The sequence below is a fragment of the Mustela erminea genome, chromosome 17, assembly GCF_009829155.1.
Source record: "Mustela erminea isolate mMusErm1 chromosome 17, mMusErm1.Pri, whole genome shotgun sequence".
Classification (NCBI taxonomy): domain Eukaryota; kingdom Metazoa; phylum Chordata; class Mammalia; order Carnivora; family Mustelidae; genus Mustela; species Mustela erminea.
This window is the reverse complement of record NC_045630.1, coordinates 50,358,665-50,375,003: the sequence shown is the minus strand read 5'-3', so window position 1 is coordinate 50,375,003 and position 16,339 is coordinate 50,358,665. Positions and strand designations below refer to the sequence as shown.

The 16,339-nt window shown below is 37.1% G+C and overlaps 1 long non-coding RNA gene across 1 annotated transcript; it reads left to right on the top strand.

Annotated features, from left to right (window-relative positions):
• The first annotated feature begins 2,399 nt into the window (after positions 1–2,399).
• On the top strand, positions 2,400–14,637 carry LOC116576035. The gene is made up of 3 exons (XR_004280032.1): positions 2,400–2,412; positions 5,998–6,002; positions 14,548–14,637. It is a non-coding gene; the product is annotated as an uncharacterized LOC116576035 (long non-coding RNA).
• The last annotated feature ends 1,702 nt before the right edge of the window (positions 14,638–16,339 follow it).

The following is a 16,339-nucleotide window of genomic DNA, read 5'->3' as shown; positions in this document are numbered from 1 at the left end:
TGATGAAGCTTAACTAAGAGAAGGATCTCTACAGATATTTCCTCACAGACAACCTTTAAAAAAAAAATAAAAAGCCACTCTATAAAATACCTATGCATAAACTTTTAGTATACTATGATCGTGACATTTTAGAACAGAAGGCGCTAATTATTTGACAAATATTCAGTGAAACAGAAGTTCTAGGCCAGTCAGGCCCCTTTCTCAATAGCTCATAAAATAACTTAAGTATTAACCCCCACCGCCGCACCTCCTGGACACGCATGCCTCCTTGAAGATCACTTCTAAAGAAAAATTTTCAGCCATTACACCTTCAATTAAATTGTGAATATCAGAATATTTCCCTGGAGTCCAAACGCTTTGATATTCAAGGAACAGAATTGTTTGAAACAAATTTTTAATGATCATATTTTTTAAAATAAAGACCTTATAAAAATTGAAGAATGATTTCTATAGGGAGCGTCACATGAAATAATGTAATCGATCAGGCAACAAAAGGTCTGGCTACAAGATACAGACAAGATCCTGCAGGTTTTACTTGAAGACATCAGTGGCATCATCGCCTGTGTCTGGTGATGCATGAATTGTGACAGTTCCCAGTTGTTGAGGGATAGAGGGAGGCGCTAACTGTGTGTGTGTGTGTGTGTGTGTGTGTGTGTGCTTGCACGCGCGCGTGTGTGTTTGTGCGTGTGGGCACGTGACTGAAATTGATGGGCTTTTTGAGAAGTTAAAATAGCTCTAAGCAATTCAGGAAATGTCTTAATCTGGAACCAAGTAGTCCCAGATAGTCAGAGAACATTATCTTCTACTGGAGTTTAGTTCCTAGATGATGAGTTTACCTTTCTGAGAAGACGCACTTGGCACTGCTTTCAGCGTGAATTCTTGTGCCCCGTTCATCCTTGCGCCTCCCTGACTGAACCGTCTGTATCAGAGCTCTGTGAGGTGAGCGGTGACAGACCTCGTCCGCGTGGAGGAGGAGAATAAACGCAATGGTGGTCACACTCACAGAAATTTATGAAACAGGGCTTTGCCTTCAAACCAGCCCCTTGCATTTCATTGGCTCATTGAAAAATGGTGAGATGGCATCGCAGTCACAGTGGAACGGAAGGGTAGGAGGGAAGGATCAAAGCAGAGAAGCATAATGGTTACAGCATGTAGAGCCAGACCATACCGGCACCCATACCTACATATATATATAGACTTGGACAAATTACTTCATCGTCTTTCTTGTGCAAAATGGAAATATGCCAACACCTACTTCATAGAATCATTCTGAGGCTCAAACAAGTTAATATAGGTGAAGTGCGAAGAATAATGCCTCGCATGTCGCAAGCATGATAGGAGTCGTGGCTATTATTGTTGGCTAATATTTATGTTAATTTGCATTTAACATCCAAATAATAGGAGAGAACTAGATGAAACTAAAGCAACTGGACAGAAACCCAACTCAGATTGGACCTTTTAAGTGGCAAGTATGCTTAGAAAGCGTGGGGAAGGGCTGTACCTCATGAAATACCAGGACAGGAAGGTAGTTGGGGGAGCCTCAGTGGACAGTAGACCCAAAGACAACTCAAACCCCACCAGATTCTCTCCCTCCGTCTTCAAGACAGCCTCCCTCTCCTCTTTCTCTTTTGCAAAGTGGCTTTCTCCTCTCTGAAACTGTGCCAGGAAACATGGGGCTGACATATCACAAGCCTTAGAGCCTAAATTCCAGAAACCCGTCCAGAGACGGGTTTACTTTTCTCAGCTCCAATTTTAAAAACCTTCCCAGGGAAGGTTTCCCATTGCCCATTCCTGAGGCAGCTGCACAAAAGTCCAGATGCGTGAGGGGTAGAAGAGCTCCCAGTCCAACGGGAAGTGCAGGACAGGCCTAAGCACTCTTGAACATCTTGAAAAATGTTTTTATATGAAAACAAGATTATTTAACAGCAAAAATAAACTTCTTCTGAATCAGTCCCTGCCATCTTCTCTGCCAGGATTCCTCGACTGGATTTTCTTCATAAGCTCAGCAAAGGCTCCAAGAACAGAAGAAAATCTCCCAGCTTCCTGATACTTTCCCACACTTGGAACAGAACTGGGTTTGTATGATGTTCATTTTCGAAAGAGCCTTGCTTCTTGTGCATTACTTGTTTGGTCTAGATTCCAAATCTAGTTGCCTAAGTTAGAGGCATCACATTCTTAGTCCTGACCGCAAGATTCTGTTTTTAAGCTGCAAACTTAGAAAATCACATCATTTGACTCTTGCAGTTGAAATGTTGTGGCAATGTATAATAAACTCTGACAAAGAGTTTTAATAAACAAAAATTATACTCTGAAAGTTTGCCGTGATCTGTTCAGCATGTGGGTATGTGGATGCATACGTGCTTGTATTTTTTATGACATTCTCAGTACTTCTATTTTCATCAGAAAAACAATGTTTCCTTCAAAATAATTCCTGATGTACCATAGGGAAGAAACTGTTAATCTGTTGTATGTCCAGCTTTAAATGCAGTGGGCACACAAAAGTGGCTCAAAAAGTAATTCTTTAAAAAAAAAAAAAAGTTAGGGGGTGCCTGGGAGGCTCAGTGGGTTAAGCCTCTGCCTTCGACTCAGGTCATGATCTCAGGGTCCTGGGATCCAGCCCCTCATCTGGCTCTCTGCTCAGCAGGGAGCCTGCTTCGCCCTCTCTCTCTGCCTGCCTCTCTGCCTACTTGTGATCTCTGTCTGTCAAATAAATAAAATCTTTAAAATAAAAAATATAAATAAAACAAGTTAGAATGGATGAATAACTGAATGGCTAAATGGGAAAAAGACAAAATCTCTCCAATCCTGATGGTCACAATTCAAAAGCTACCATGTAGGTAACAAGAGAAAAAGGAAAGCAATTTGGCAGAGAGGGGAGTATTCTAGATTAAAAAGCAACTTCAGAACCAAGTACAGGGAGTAGCTCTTAGTTGGATCTTGTTTTGGGGGAGGAAAAAAAGCAGCTGTATAAAACAATGTGGTGTAACAGGGGAGATAATTTAAATATGAGCTGGGCAGGGGCGCCTGGGTGGCTCAGTGGGTTAAGCCACTGCCTTCGGCTCAGGTCATGATCTCAGGGTCCTGGGATCGAGTCCCATATCGGGCTCTCTGCTCAGCAGGGAGCCTGCTTCCCTCTCTCTCTCTCTGGCTGCCTCTCCATCTACTTGTGATTTCTCTCTGTCAAATTAATAAATAAAATCTTTAAAAAAAAAATATGAGCTGGGCATTCAGTAATATGAGAAAATCAGATGAATTTTAAGTGCGATAATAGTACAATGGTTATGTAAGAGGTATCTGGGATAAATAGGGTGGTTAGTATTTATTTTAAAGTATCTTAAATAAAAGAGGAAACAAATACAGCAAAAGTTTATGGTGTAGGTTTAGATGGGAAAGAAGCTACTGAAAACAAAGGTGCTTAAGTAGTTCTAAAACTACTTTTATTATCCTTGAAGGCTTTTGTTAGCAGGTATAAAATACCCTTTCCTTTTTTATCTATGAAAAGAAACTATAGGCTCTTTCAGTAGGACACCAACCCAATCTTCCAGTATTTTAAAAAACTTTTATCCCTCGACTATATCATACTGGATATCAATCGTACTTGTGACTCACTCTTTCACAAAAAGATAAAATTTCAGGCTATTCACATCCCATATCCTTTTGGAATACCCTCATCTTCATCTCAACTTCCCCTTCTCCTTCTTCTCCTTCTTAAGTTTTATTTATTCGTTTGGTGGGGGAGGGACATAGGGAGAGAGAGAGAGAAAAAATCCCCAGAAGGTTCATGCTCAGTGCTGAGCCTGACACAGGGCTCGATCTCACGACCCTGAGATTATGACCCTGAGATCATGACCTGAGCCAAAATCAAGAGTCGGAAGCTTAACTGGCTGAGCCACCCAAGTGCCCCTCATCTCAACTTCTTAAAATCCAAACTTTCACTTGCGGTCCAGGTAAAGCACCATCTTGACCACTAAACAGTCCCAGTTGGAAGGATCCTCTCACTGCCCTACCATTCTAGAATCACCAATGCTGACATTTTGATGAGTGCTGGAATCATTTGGGGGCGTTTTCAAACTTTACAACCTCAAAACTACACCTCAAGAGATTGGCATTCAATAGGTAGAGGATAGAGCCAAGAAATCTGTTTTTAATAAGTGCCCCTCGTAGTTTTGATCCAGGTGCTCCAAGCACTCCCTGTTTGAAACAAACTCTTGTCTAGACATACTTTTGAACTTTCCTAATTGTTTTGAATACATGTTTTTCCCATGATAAGTTTAACAACCCTAAAAACAAAAATCACAATTTAATAGTTTCCAAACCCACCAAGAGTCTGGCACAGTATCCTGTAAAGACAATGCAATATTAAATAGTTATTAGGAAAAGAATTTAAAGCTAGTAAGAAATTCTAAACATGCTAAATATTTATATTTCTCTAAATATTTTCCTGTTGATTTTTAAAAATATTTAAATATTTAAAATGTTTTTTAAATATTTAAATTTTAAATATTTTATATTTTTTATATGTTTAAATATTGCTGTACTAGTTTCATAGATTGAAAAAAACTCACAGTGCATTTATAACTTTAGGTTATATATACAAACAAACTATTATATTATTGTCAGGATTTGTACTTATATGGCTTTTTTTATACCAAGTCATATAATTACATTAAAATAATAGCTAATCAGTCCTTCACATATTTTAATATTTACTAATAACATCAAACTTTCTTTAGAAGAGTTGTATTTTTGGTAACCTTTAGAGACTATGATGACTTCTTAAATTATGGAAGAAATATATATAAATATATGTCATAATTTATATTTACATACCAAAGACACATATAATTTCCCCCACAATTTAAGAAAGCATTACAATTCCTAAAGTCTACCAATAATATACAAACACACCCATACACAGACACATATATACACACATATATACATTAACATACAGAGAAAGAGAGGAGTTAAATTTAGCTAATTAATACATGACGTAAATGGGGTGATGAGCTCAAAGCAATTAGCCTTCTGGTGTTCCACACCCTAGGTGTGGAAATGTCAGTTTGCAAATGTCAGTTAGCTTGGACACCAGGGAAACTAGAAAATAGCATATATGCAAATTGATATCTATCCTCAGCTTTCCATTTTTTTTCCAGGTACCCTCCATTCTTTATTTTTTAATTAGTGCTTTGTTCTGTTCCATAGTATTTGTTGATATTTTGTAGCATCTTTGGGGGTTTTTTTTGTTTTTTTTTTTAGTTCACAGTGTTAGGGCTGGGAGTATTTTTATGATTCTATGCTCCTCACTTTTGCTTCTTAACCTTTAGGAAGGACTATAAAACAGCAGGTAAAGGCCTTCATAAAATTAACATTTTTTCTTTTTTTGTTCTTTGAAGGTCTTTGTATGGTTGACATACAATATTACATTAGTTGACATACCATGTTACATTAGTTTTGGGTTATGTAACCTCCATTCTTAATACTATTGTTTGTCCCTATACTTCATGACTATGAAGTGCTCTGGGGTAACTTTCTCTCTGTTTACTTCGCCTTGGATTTGTTGAGTTGTATAAACTCTAAGGATTTTATTTATTTATTTATTTGAGTGAGAGCTAAGGGGAGAAAGAGAGACCACAAGCATTGGCAGAGGGAGAGGGAGACGCAGACTCCCCCTGGGCAGGGAGCCCCAAGTGGAGCTCAATCCTGGGACCCCCGAGACCATGTCCTGAACCGAAGGCAGATGCTTAAATGACTGAGCCACCCAGGAGTCCATTTTTTTCTTTCAATCTTTAAAATGTATTTATAAAAGCTACATGGAAGGCTTTATCTAGTAAATCCAACACCTGGGCCAACTCAGGGTCAGCTTCTGTTGGCTGCCTTTTTTGCCAAGGGTGGGCCACAATTTCCTGCCTCACTGGACATTTTATACATTTTTGGTTGAAAACTGGCATTGTAGGGGCACCTGGGTGGCTCAGTGAATTAAGCCTCTGCCTTCAGCTCAGGTCATGATCTCAGGGTCCAGGGATCAAACCCCACATCAGGCTCTCTGCTCAGCAGGGAGCCCGCTTCCCCCCTCTCTCTGCCTACCTCTCTGCCTACTTGTGATCTCTCTCTCTGTCAAATAAATAAAGAAAATCTTTAAAAAAAAAAAAAAAAAGAAAACTGGCATTGTAGATAATATGGCATAGTTACTCACAGTTCTGGTTTGTTCTTCCAGGAATTATTGGAGTTTTATTTTACTATGCAGTTAACTTGCTTGGATTCAACCAAAATTAGTTACGCACTATGGTACATAGCCCGTGGTTTCTTAGCCTGAACCCTGTAAGACTCCCTGTTGCTACAAAATTCTCTGATAAGCCAAAAATCTGGACAGGGAAAAGGCTCACACTCTATGATTTCTTGTTCTAGGGACTCTTCTCTATTTTCCAGTGGCTCTACTGCCTTAGAGTTCTAGATCATGATACTTCCAATCCATCCAGCTTTAGCTTTCTATCACCTGTGCTGTGCACAGTTGAAAACTGCACTCAGTTAAGAAAAGAACCCAATTCACAGATCTAGATATATATACTTACATATTTCAGATTTCGCTCTAGCATCTGCTTAATTTTCATCAAGCCTCTTGTCTCTACATATGTGGCTCAGCAGTCAAGCATGGATTTGGACAGTTTATGCTCTGAATTTGTGTCTTATTTGGAAGAGTTTTGTGCTGCCAGACTTTTCCTTTAGATTTCTAGCTGCTTTCAGTCCCAAACTCTGATCTTGATTTCATTTCCTGTAGTATAAGACTGTAGTGTATTCCTACCACCATCTTCCACAGCCATATCAGCTTGAGTTGGACCTCACTCTGGGACCAAAAGCTGCAAATGCGATTCTTAACACATTCCTGTTACAGGCTTTCCAAACACTGCCAGTCACAGGTTTCTATTTATTTTTCAATGTCTTCCAGTGTCTTCATATAGATTTTTTAATCCAGTATTTTAGTTATCTGCAACTATTTTACCCCCTGCCTTAACTACATTCTTTTCTGATCTACTGTTTACACACATCTAATATATGCCATAACATGTACTAATAAGTTACATGAGATAAACTTACCCAGCACAATAATCCCATTAGACCTTTATGATAAGACTGAGATCAAACAGGTTTATTATCCCACCAAAGGTCATTTAATTAATAAGTCTAGGATTAGGAATTTAATCCATATCTCTCTGAATCCAGCATTATTTAGTAATACATTCCTTATAATCAAATAATGATAATTTTTTAATGCTTTTTTATTATGTACCTGGCAGAGTATCAGGAGCTTAGGGAAATTCACTAATTCATTATTCCTCACAATAAATTCATTTATTCCTCACAATAAGCCAATGAAATGAATACTATTGTCAACCCATTTGCAGATGAGAATATTTAGCCACAGTTAAACTTGTCTAAAGTCATACTGATATAAAGTGCTAAAGCTCAGATTCAAATGTAGGGAATCTCGCTGTATACTCAAGAAAAAATCAGACTTGGAGTCTAAGTGCATCCCACAATTGAAACAAGATAAACTAGACATGCCTAAAAAGATAATTGGCTATAACTTTTTAAACTATAAATTATTATAAAAATGACATCTGCCCTATAACATTAAGAAATGGACATTAAAATCAAGAATATTATAAAATAACAATACTATTAATTTTCCTCAAGCTATTAATACACTGATATTAATATCAATTGACAGATTTTTCAAAATATTTATAATTTATTTATTTAAAGAAATATACTTTAAAGTGTGGGCTAGGGGTGTCTGGGTGGCTCAGTCGGTTAAGCATCCATCCGACTCATGATTACAGCTTAGGTCATGATCTCAGAGTTGTGAGATCAAGCCCTGAATCAGGCTCAATGCTGTGTGTGAATTCTGCTTAAGATTCTCTCTCTCCCTCTTCCCCTGTCCCTCCCCACACCCCCTTCTAAAGAAAAGTGGGCTTAAATAAAGACATTTTGAGATCTATAACGGGTGAAACTTTTTTAAAAAATAGCTTTTATTTTAACTCTAAATGATATGCTTTTATAAAATCTGAAAACTTTTTTCTAAATTAATTGTGTACCAAAAATATCAATTATTTAAATGTTGCTTTTGTATATTGTTTTTCCAAGCACAAGCACCACTGCAATCATCACTATTACCACTATAGCATTTCTTTTAAAACCTATTTTTAGCCAGAATTTCCACATTCCTTTTCAGTTAGATACTTAAATTCCAGTATTAGTCATGAGTCACAATGACAATAAATTTACAAATTACAATACAATACAAATACATACAAATGACAATAAAATTAAAAATTATTGTCATGTAACTCAACAATTTGATTTAAAAAATAAACTTCAGTCCCTTTTAAGAAAGCTAATTTTTAGGTGGGAAACCCACATGAAATTAACTTTTCAAGAGGTAGTAGTTTACGTAAATCAGGAACTAGGGAAATGACCATTTAAGTGACAACTCAAGGTGATTGCCAAATTTTAGATCTCCTAGAATAGACTCTTCTATTCAGATAAGTTTAAAGACTCCCGCAGGTGAGTAATCTGTTTCAGGTAATTATTTTCCTTATGTACACATAAAAACAAATCTCATCTGTGGATTCCCAAAAATGACATAATCACCTTCTCCTTTGTTCTACCTGAGCCCATGAGGCAGACTGTGATCAGATTATTTTCATGGTTACCAAGTGCTTTCGATTTCCAACAAGTAAATGACTAAGGAAACTAGCAAGAGAAATACAAAGAATTATAACACACTGGGAAAGTATTAGTTAAGCTTCTTGGCCCAGTAGGTTCCAGTGCAAAATCAAAGCAGACAATCCTCTGAAGAAATCAACCGTGGTCAACACTTACTCTAAGTAAATCCAAATCAGATTGATAAGAGCATTTACTCCAAGCAGAGTAGCTCTCACTTCTCATTTTGTAACATGATATTTAAAAGGCAATAAAATAGGTGCTCCTGGGTGGTTTAGTCGGTTGAGCATCCTACCCTAGATTTTCAGCTCAGGTCATAATCTCAGGGTCATGAGATGAATCCTGTGTTGGGCTCCGTGCTCAGCCAAGAGTGTGGTTGTCCCTCTCCCTTTCCCCTCTGTCCCTCCCCACCACCACTTCACACATGCAGGCATATGCCCACTCCTGAGCTCTCTCTCTCTCTCTCTCTCTCTCAAATAAATAAATAATTAAAATTTTTTTAAAGGCAATAAAATGGATAAACCCTTAAACTGTAAGATAGCTGAAATAATTTTGACTCTTTTTATTTCATTTTCTGCCACATATTCTTGAAAAAGTATCTAACAATATGTATTTTTAAAAAAGGAAAGAAAGAAAGAAAGCTATACACATTCCAGGTTTTTTTTCTTTTCCCCCATCCATCCAAAAAAATCTAATTGAAAACTTTCAATTGCAACATTCATAAAGGAATCATAAAAATTGTCCTTCAACCCAATTACCTCCCCTTTCTTACAGTGTCTTAATCTCAAAGATTTCAGCTCATATCACCAGCCCATGGCTGTTGCTATTGATAAAACAACAAACAAATTACTCCTTCCAGGAGTAACTGCATTTCATTAACAGACTTGAAGGTCCTTCTAGATTCAAAGAAATAAATCTCAGATAGTGTAGATACTATGTCACAACAGTGAGTAAAATATCTTTTCTGGGCGGAAACATCCAAACACACGGTGTGGGTGCCACTCTCTTGGTCATTAGCCAAGCCAACACAGGACCTACGGGTAAAATCTGATTTTGCTTTGGGCCTATTCGTCCCTTTACTCTTGGTCAAAGGAGAAAAATCTTGAGAGCTTTGACTATTTCTGAAACAGAATATAAACAAAAGAAGAAGGAAAGGAAGAACAGAGAAACAGTTGATGGTTGAAATGAGACACGGCAACATACTGCCGAAACAAAATAAACTGCTAACTTGGAATTACAATATCCTACAGACAAAATTTCCAGTAGCACTCTAATAAAGTCACATTAATAAACAAAAGTCACATTAGCTGCTCTGTCACCAGCACATTACCAGATGCTCAATTTTTATCTCATTATATTTCAAGAGATATAAGTGAAAACATTTCACTCACTTAAAAATGGAAGTCAGTAGGGAAATCCTCCTAGTTGGATTTTATAACCAGCTCTGCTATAATAAAACTATTCTACAAAATAATTAATATCTTTCTACCTATACTATATACTTTCATTACTATTCGTTGATTAGTAATATCACAAACTCAATCTCAGTTTGATTAACATTTTTCTCAAGGATTATCTCAACTGAAAGAAATGTAGAAATTCAGTCCTTGACATTGTTCTAAAATTCCGTTTACATAACTCTTGGGTAAAGAAATAGCAGCAGAGTCCAGAATGAAGTATATAAAAGCACCAGACGAAGTCTTGAAACAACTCTTTCCTGCCAGTCTACTTGCTGGGTCACCAGACTTTCATCAGATTTAAGTGAGTAGGACACCATGTAACCCTACATACAAGGTATGTGAGGACAAATGATGTGTGCTCTCAGAGTGTGCAGCTCTAAAACCCTAAAAGAGAGAGCCTCCAATTCAGTAAAATCAGTTTGAGTGGATCTCCTTTTTCTTTTTTTTTTAAACTTTTCATTTGTTTTCTTTATCAAAGGAGGGGTAAACCAAGGTTCTTTTTATCCTTCCTTACCAAATATGGCAAAGTCATTCACACCAAAGCTAAAATGTAAAACTTTACCCACCAACACGGCCCTTTTTTTTTTTTTAAAGATTTTATTTATTTATCTGACAGAGAGGGAGAGATCACAAGTAGGCAGAGGCAGGTGTTGGGGGGTGGGAGGGAAGCAGGCTCCCTGCTGAGCAGGGAGTCTGATGCGGACCTTGATCCCAGGACCCTGAGATCATGACCTGGGCCAAAGGCAGACGCTTAACCATCTGAGCCACCCAGGCACCCCCATCACAGCCCTAAAATAGGCATAACTTCATTGAATTACCCTGAGATGGAATTTCATAGATGGAAGAATTTCAGCCATGACTAATATATTTAGCAAAAAACACTTGGAATGACGGTCTGAAACAAAAGTAGCCACAGAAAATTATTAATTCAATTCTTACATGGGTCACTCAAGTTCAAAGAATTGAAAAATGTATCAGTAATCTAAAAAGTCATTGTTCTACATGAATTTAGAAACAGCCAATCATAATAGCACACAGTTTCTACTCCCAGAGGGCATGGCCAGTGGAAAGAAAAACAGAATTCATTGAACATCTATGGATCCTCCTTTTTAAAAAAGCAGCTTTGAATGGCTATCTAAGGCAATATTATTTTAAAATATCATTTTAAAAAGGAGAGCATTTGAATAAAAACACATATCAGATTTCATCTTATTTGTGAATTTTGAATTTTTGCTTTATCATAATATCTTTCAAAGGGAAGTCAGTAGCCATTGTCATCCTCAAGTAAAGATTTCCTCCAGAGTCCTCAATGAGGAAGTTTCTAGACATCCCAGCAGGACTAACAACATTTCCTATCTGGTGGTAAAAATGGAGAGGGTTAAGGATAGGAATGAGAGATGAATTTATGAGCTTAAACAATCTCAGCGAATATAACCATAAATTGGTTCTCAGAGTTTACAATTTTCTCCACTACTGCAGGTTTATCAATTTAACTCATACCCAGACAGATGATAAGCTACTTTTTACTTATATAATTATTTACAACGATGCATATGACCTAGAAGTAATTCAACAAGAATCTCTGGCATTTGAGTAGAGTTAGTAGTCCGTATGTGAATTAATGGTGCATCCACAAATAATGTAGTACTACCAAGAAAGCATTTTCAATACAAACTGTTGCATCAGAGTCTTTAAGTCTTTAATGTTTTAACTCAAGAGCTGAAATTAAGAAATTAAGATGTTTGTGTATGTATGAATAATTGTGCCACGGTCATTTTTATAAATTGATTTGCTCTCCTTCCCTCCCCCCGCCAGCCCAGCCTAAATAGCCTAATGTATTCATTTAATTTGGAAATGTATTTTGGCAAAAAGTTCTCCCCACCCACCCAACTCATAACAAAGTCCCAAGGTGAATCAGTTTAGAAATCAGACCTATGAGGAAAGATGATTTTATCTACCAGGGCAATACTCTGTGCTATTGTTTATACCTTTTTGTTGATAGTTACCTTGGAACACAAGAGGCCACACTAGCCTCTGGGGAAATAAGATAAGATTAATCATGCATGATGAAACGCTGACATAGAATTGTAGAATTATTCAGTGATACCTTAGAGAACATCCATCTTAACTTTCAGATAAATAGACATTCTGCTCCTACAGTAATGAATAGTAATAGCTTTTAAAGAGATGATGAAACACAAAGTATGCAGGTTTTACTTCAATCAATTCTAAAAATAGTTATATAGACATTATCCCCATTTTCAATATCTGGAGAATATAACCAGTGTTCACCTCCTAGAGGTAGAAAGATCACCCCCCAAGATGAAGGAATCTAGAAAGACCTCAAGGCACTTGATTGCAAGACTGATGAATCATAATTTTAGACAAGAGCTTTTGAGAGCAGCTCGGGGGAAGAGATTCCTTACGTACAGAGGAAGGTCCATCAGAATAACAGCAGACCTGTCCACAGAAACCTGGCAAGCCAGAAAGGGCTGGCAAGACACATTCAGGGCACTAAATGAGAAGAACATGCATCCAAGAATACTTTATATGGCAAGGTTGACATTCAAAATGGATGGAGAGATAAAGAGCTTCCAAGACTGGCAAGGTTTAAAAGAGTATGTGACCACCAAGCCAGCACTACAAGAAATATTAAGGGGGGTTCTATAAAAGAAGAAAGAACACAAGAGTGTCATAGAACAGAAATTTACAGAGACAATCTATAGAAACAAGGACTTCACAGGCAACATGATGTCCATAAAAACATCTTTCAATAATCACTCTCAACATGAATGGCTTAAATGCTCCCATAAAACAGCACAGGGTGCAGATTGGATAAAATGACAGGACCCATCCATATGTTGTCCACAAGAGACCCATTTGGAACCTAAGGATGCATCCAGACTTAAAGTGAAGGGATAGAGAGGCATCTTTCATGCCAATGGACCCCAAAGGAAAGCTGGGGTAATGATTCTCATATCAGATAAATTAGATTTTAAACTAAAGACTGTAGTCAGAGATAAAGAAGGACACTACATCATTCTTAAAGGGTCTATCCACCAAGAAGAGCTAACAATTGTAAATATTTATGCCCCTAAAATGGGAGCAGCCAACTATAAAAGACAACAGTTAATCAAGATAAAGAGTCATATTGATATGAATACACTAATACTAGGGGATCGTAACATGTCTCTCTCAGTAATAGATCATCTAAGCAGAAAATCAATAAAGAAACAAGAGCATTGAACAACACATTGGGCCAGACGGACCCCATAGATATATACAGAACATTCCACCCTAAAACAACAGAATATTCATTCTTCTCGAGCACACACGGAAGTTTCTCCAGAATAGACCACATACTGGGTCACAAATCAGAACTCAACTGATACCAGAAGATTGAGATTATTCCCTGCATATTCTCAGACCACAATGCTTTGAAACTGGAACTTAACCACAAGAAAAAGTTTGGAAGGAGTTCAAACACTCGGAAGCTAAAGACCACCCTGCTTAAGAATGTTTTTGGATTAACCAGGGCATTAAAGAAGAACTTAAACAATTCATGGAAACCAATGAGAATGAAGACACTTAGGTCCAAAACCTATGGGATGTGGCAAAGGCAGTTGTAAGGGGGAAATCATAGCCATCCAAGCCTCCCTCAAAAAAATTGAAAAATCCAGAATACACCAGCTCTCTTTACACCTTAAAGAACTGGAAAATCAACAATAAATTAAGCCAATCCCACACACAAGAAGGGAAAGAATCAAGATTAGAGCAGAGATCAATGACATAGAAACTTGGGATACAACAGAACACATCAACGAAATCAGAAGCTGGTTTTTTGAAAGAATCAATAAGATTGATAAATCATTGGTCAAACTAATCCAAAAGAAAAGAGAGAAGGATCCAACTTAATAAAATTATGAATGAAAAGGGAGAGATCATGACTAATGCCAAGGAAATAGAAACAATCATCAGAAATTATTATCAACATTTTCAATATCTTTGACAAAGATGTGCTGCTATGGTTTTATGTCTTATTAGTTCATTTTTTTTCCTTTTTTCTTTTTTTTCTTTGGTACTACAGAACAATTAAGACACTTATTTCCTTTTTATGAAAAAACACAATGAATTTGTAGTATACGAACATCCTTAATATTCATTTCTTCTTTCTTATCACCTTCAATTTCAGACCGTCTCCTCTGTCCCAATGGTAAAATGATCAAACCATGATCACAGAGCCTGAGAAAAATACTCAAGGAACTGGAGACTCCATGGACATTTTCCTCCTTTTGTGCAGATTCCTAATTCTCCATGGAAACAGTTTAGTCTTTTTTCAACAAAAATTCATTGACCTCACCAGGGGTTTGAAGTGTCGGGGGGTGTGGAGGTTGGGGGAACCAGGTGGTGGGTATTAGAGAGGGCACAGATTGCATGGAGCACTGGGTGTGGTGCAAAAACAATGAATACTGTTATGCTGAAAATAAATAAAAAATAAATTTAAAAAAAAATTCATTGACCTATGATAATGTAAACATACTTTTCCCTGAATAGAATTTTGCCTAAAATTTTTTTGTACATTCAAAGTCTATTATCTGACTACATCCATAAAGTGCCCCAGAGTTGAAAATATCTCGAATGTTTCTGAAGTAAAACATTGGTAACATTTAGACACTCATAGACTGAATATCCTGTATCACTAAGGTAGTTTAATATTCATTGCCTACTACAGAGAAATGTATAAGTTTCAACAAAATATGAAAAAACAAGATGTAAATCTATGGCAAAAGTACTCCAGTATATGTCTTTCTTCAATGAACAACTATGTATTGAGATTCAACCAAATACAAAGCTTTATGCTAGAAACCATGTGCAGAAGGGTGATGTCAGAAAGGTTGAAAATATGTATTACAACATTCTAAAATTCCAAAAGAATTTACAACAGTGGGTATTATGGAGGGCACGTATTGCATGGAGCATTGGGTGTGGTGCATAAACAATGAATGCTGGAACACTGAAAAGAAATAAATAAAATAAGATGGAAAAAAAAGAATTTACAATGGGGGTTAAAGTGAATGAAAGGTTTATTAATGTAAGGCAATATTATTTAGTGAATAAGAACATACTTTTGAATCCAGGTTTCAGCAATTTTAGCTGGTGACCATTTAAATTCCCTGGGATATGTCCTCATCTGCAAAATGAAGATAAGAGTAGTACCTTTCAGGGCGCCTGGGTGGCTCAGTAGGTTAAAGCCTCTGCCTTCAGCTCCGGTCATGATCCCTGTGTCCTGGGATTGAGCCCCGCATGGGGCTCTCTGCTCAGCAGGGAGCCTGTGTCCTTTTCTCTCTCTCTCTGCCTGCCTTTCTGCTTACTTGTGATCTCTACCTTTCGAATAAATAAATAAAATCTTTAAAAAAAAAAAAGTACTTTTCCCATGAGATTTGAGGATTCAATAAGAAAATGCTCAGCACTTAGTAAGCACTCAGTAAATGTTATCTATTGTTATTAGGTGCCAAATGAGTAATACAGATAGGAGCCTAAGAACTTAGAAATGGAGCAGATAAAAGGGAACTTCAGACTGTAAAGATGGTGAGGATATGAATGGGCAGAGAAGACTGGGGGAGTATTAGAGTCTGGTGGAATGGACTAAGGGACAAAGGACAGACGTCGTGCTTGCTGGACCAGTCTAACTAGAGTAGAAGGTATAGGCTGAAGTTTACAAGGATGTAATATGGGAAAAGAAAGTAAGGTTGAATATGAGTCACGTTGAATAAGAGGCAAAATAATCTGCACTTTATCAATAGTGGAGTAATTAGAGGTTGCTGAGTGCATATTTATCAAAAATATTCACATAAATTTAAGGAATTTAGCTTTTGATGACAAACTTCCAAGAATAAAATCCAAGATGATAATTGTGGTAACTGACTCATTTAGAAGCATATTTCAATTTTCTAAAGTGTGCATCACATGTGTGCCTCTGCCCTGTCATATTTTATTTTCAGATAGATGTACGGGGCTCTTTGACTTTCAGTGTAAAATGGGATAGTTCATCTATTTTTACCTGAGATGCTTAACCTGTTTGGCCTCCTGAGGTCTCTAAGAAGAGGATAATACAATGGTAAACAGAAGTTGCTTAACGAGTCAACTGTATGTCT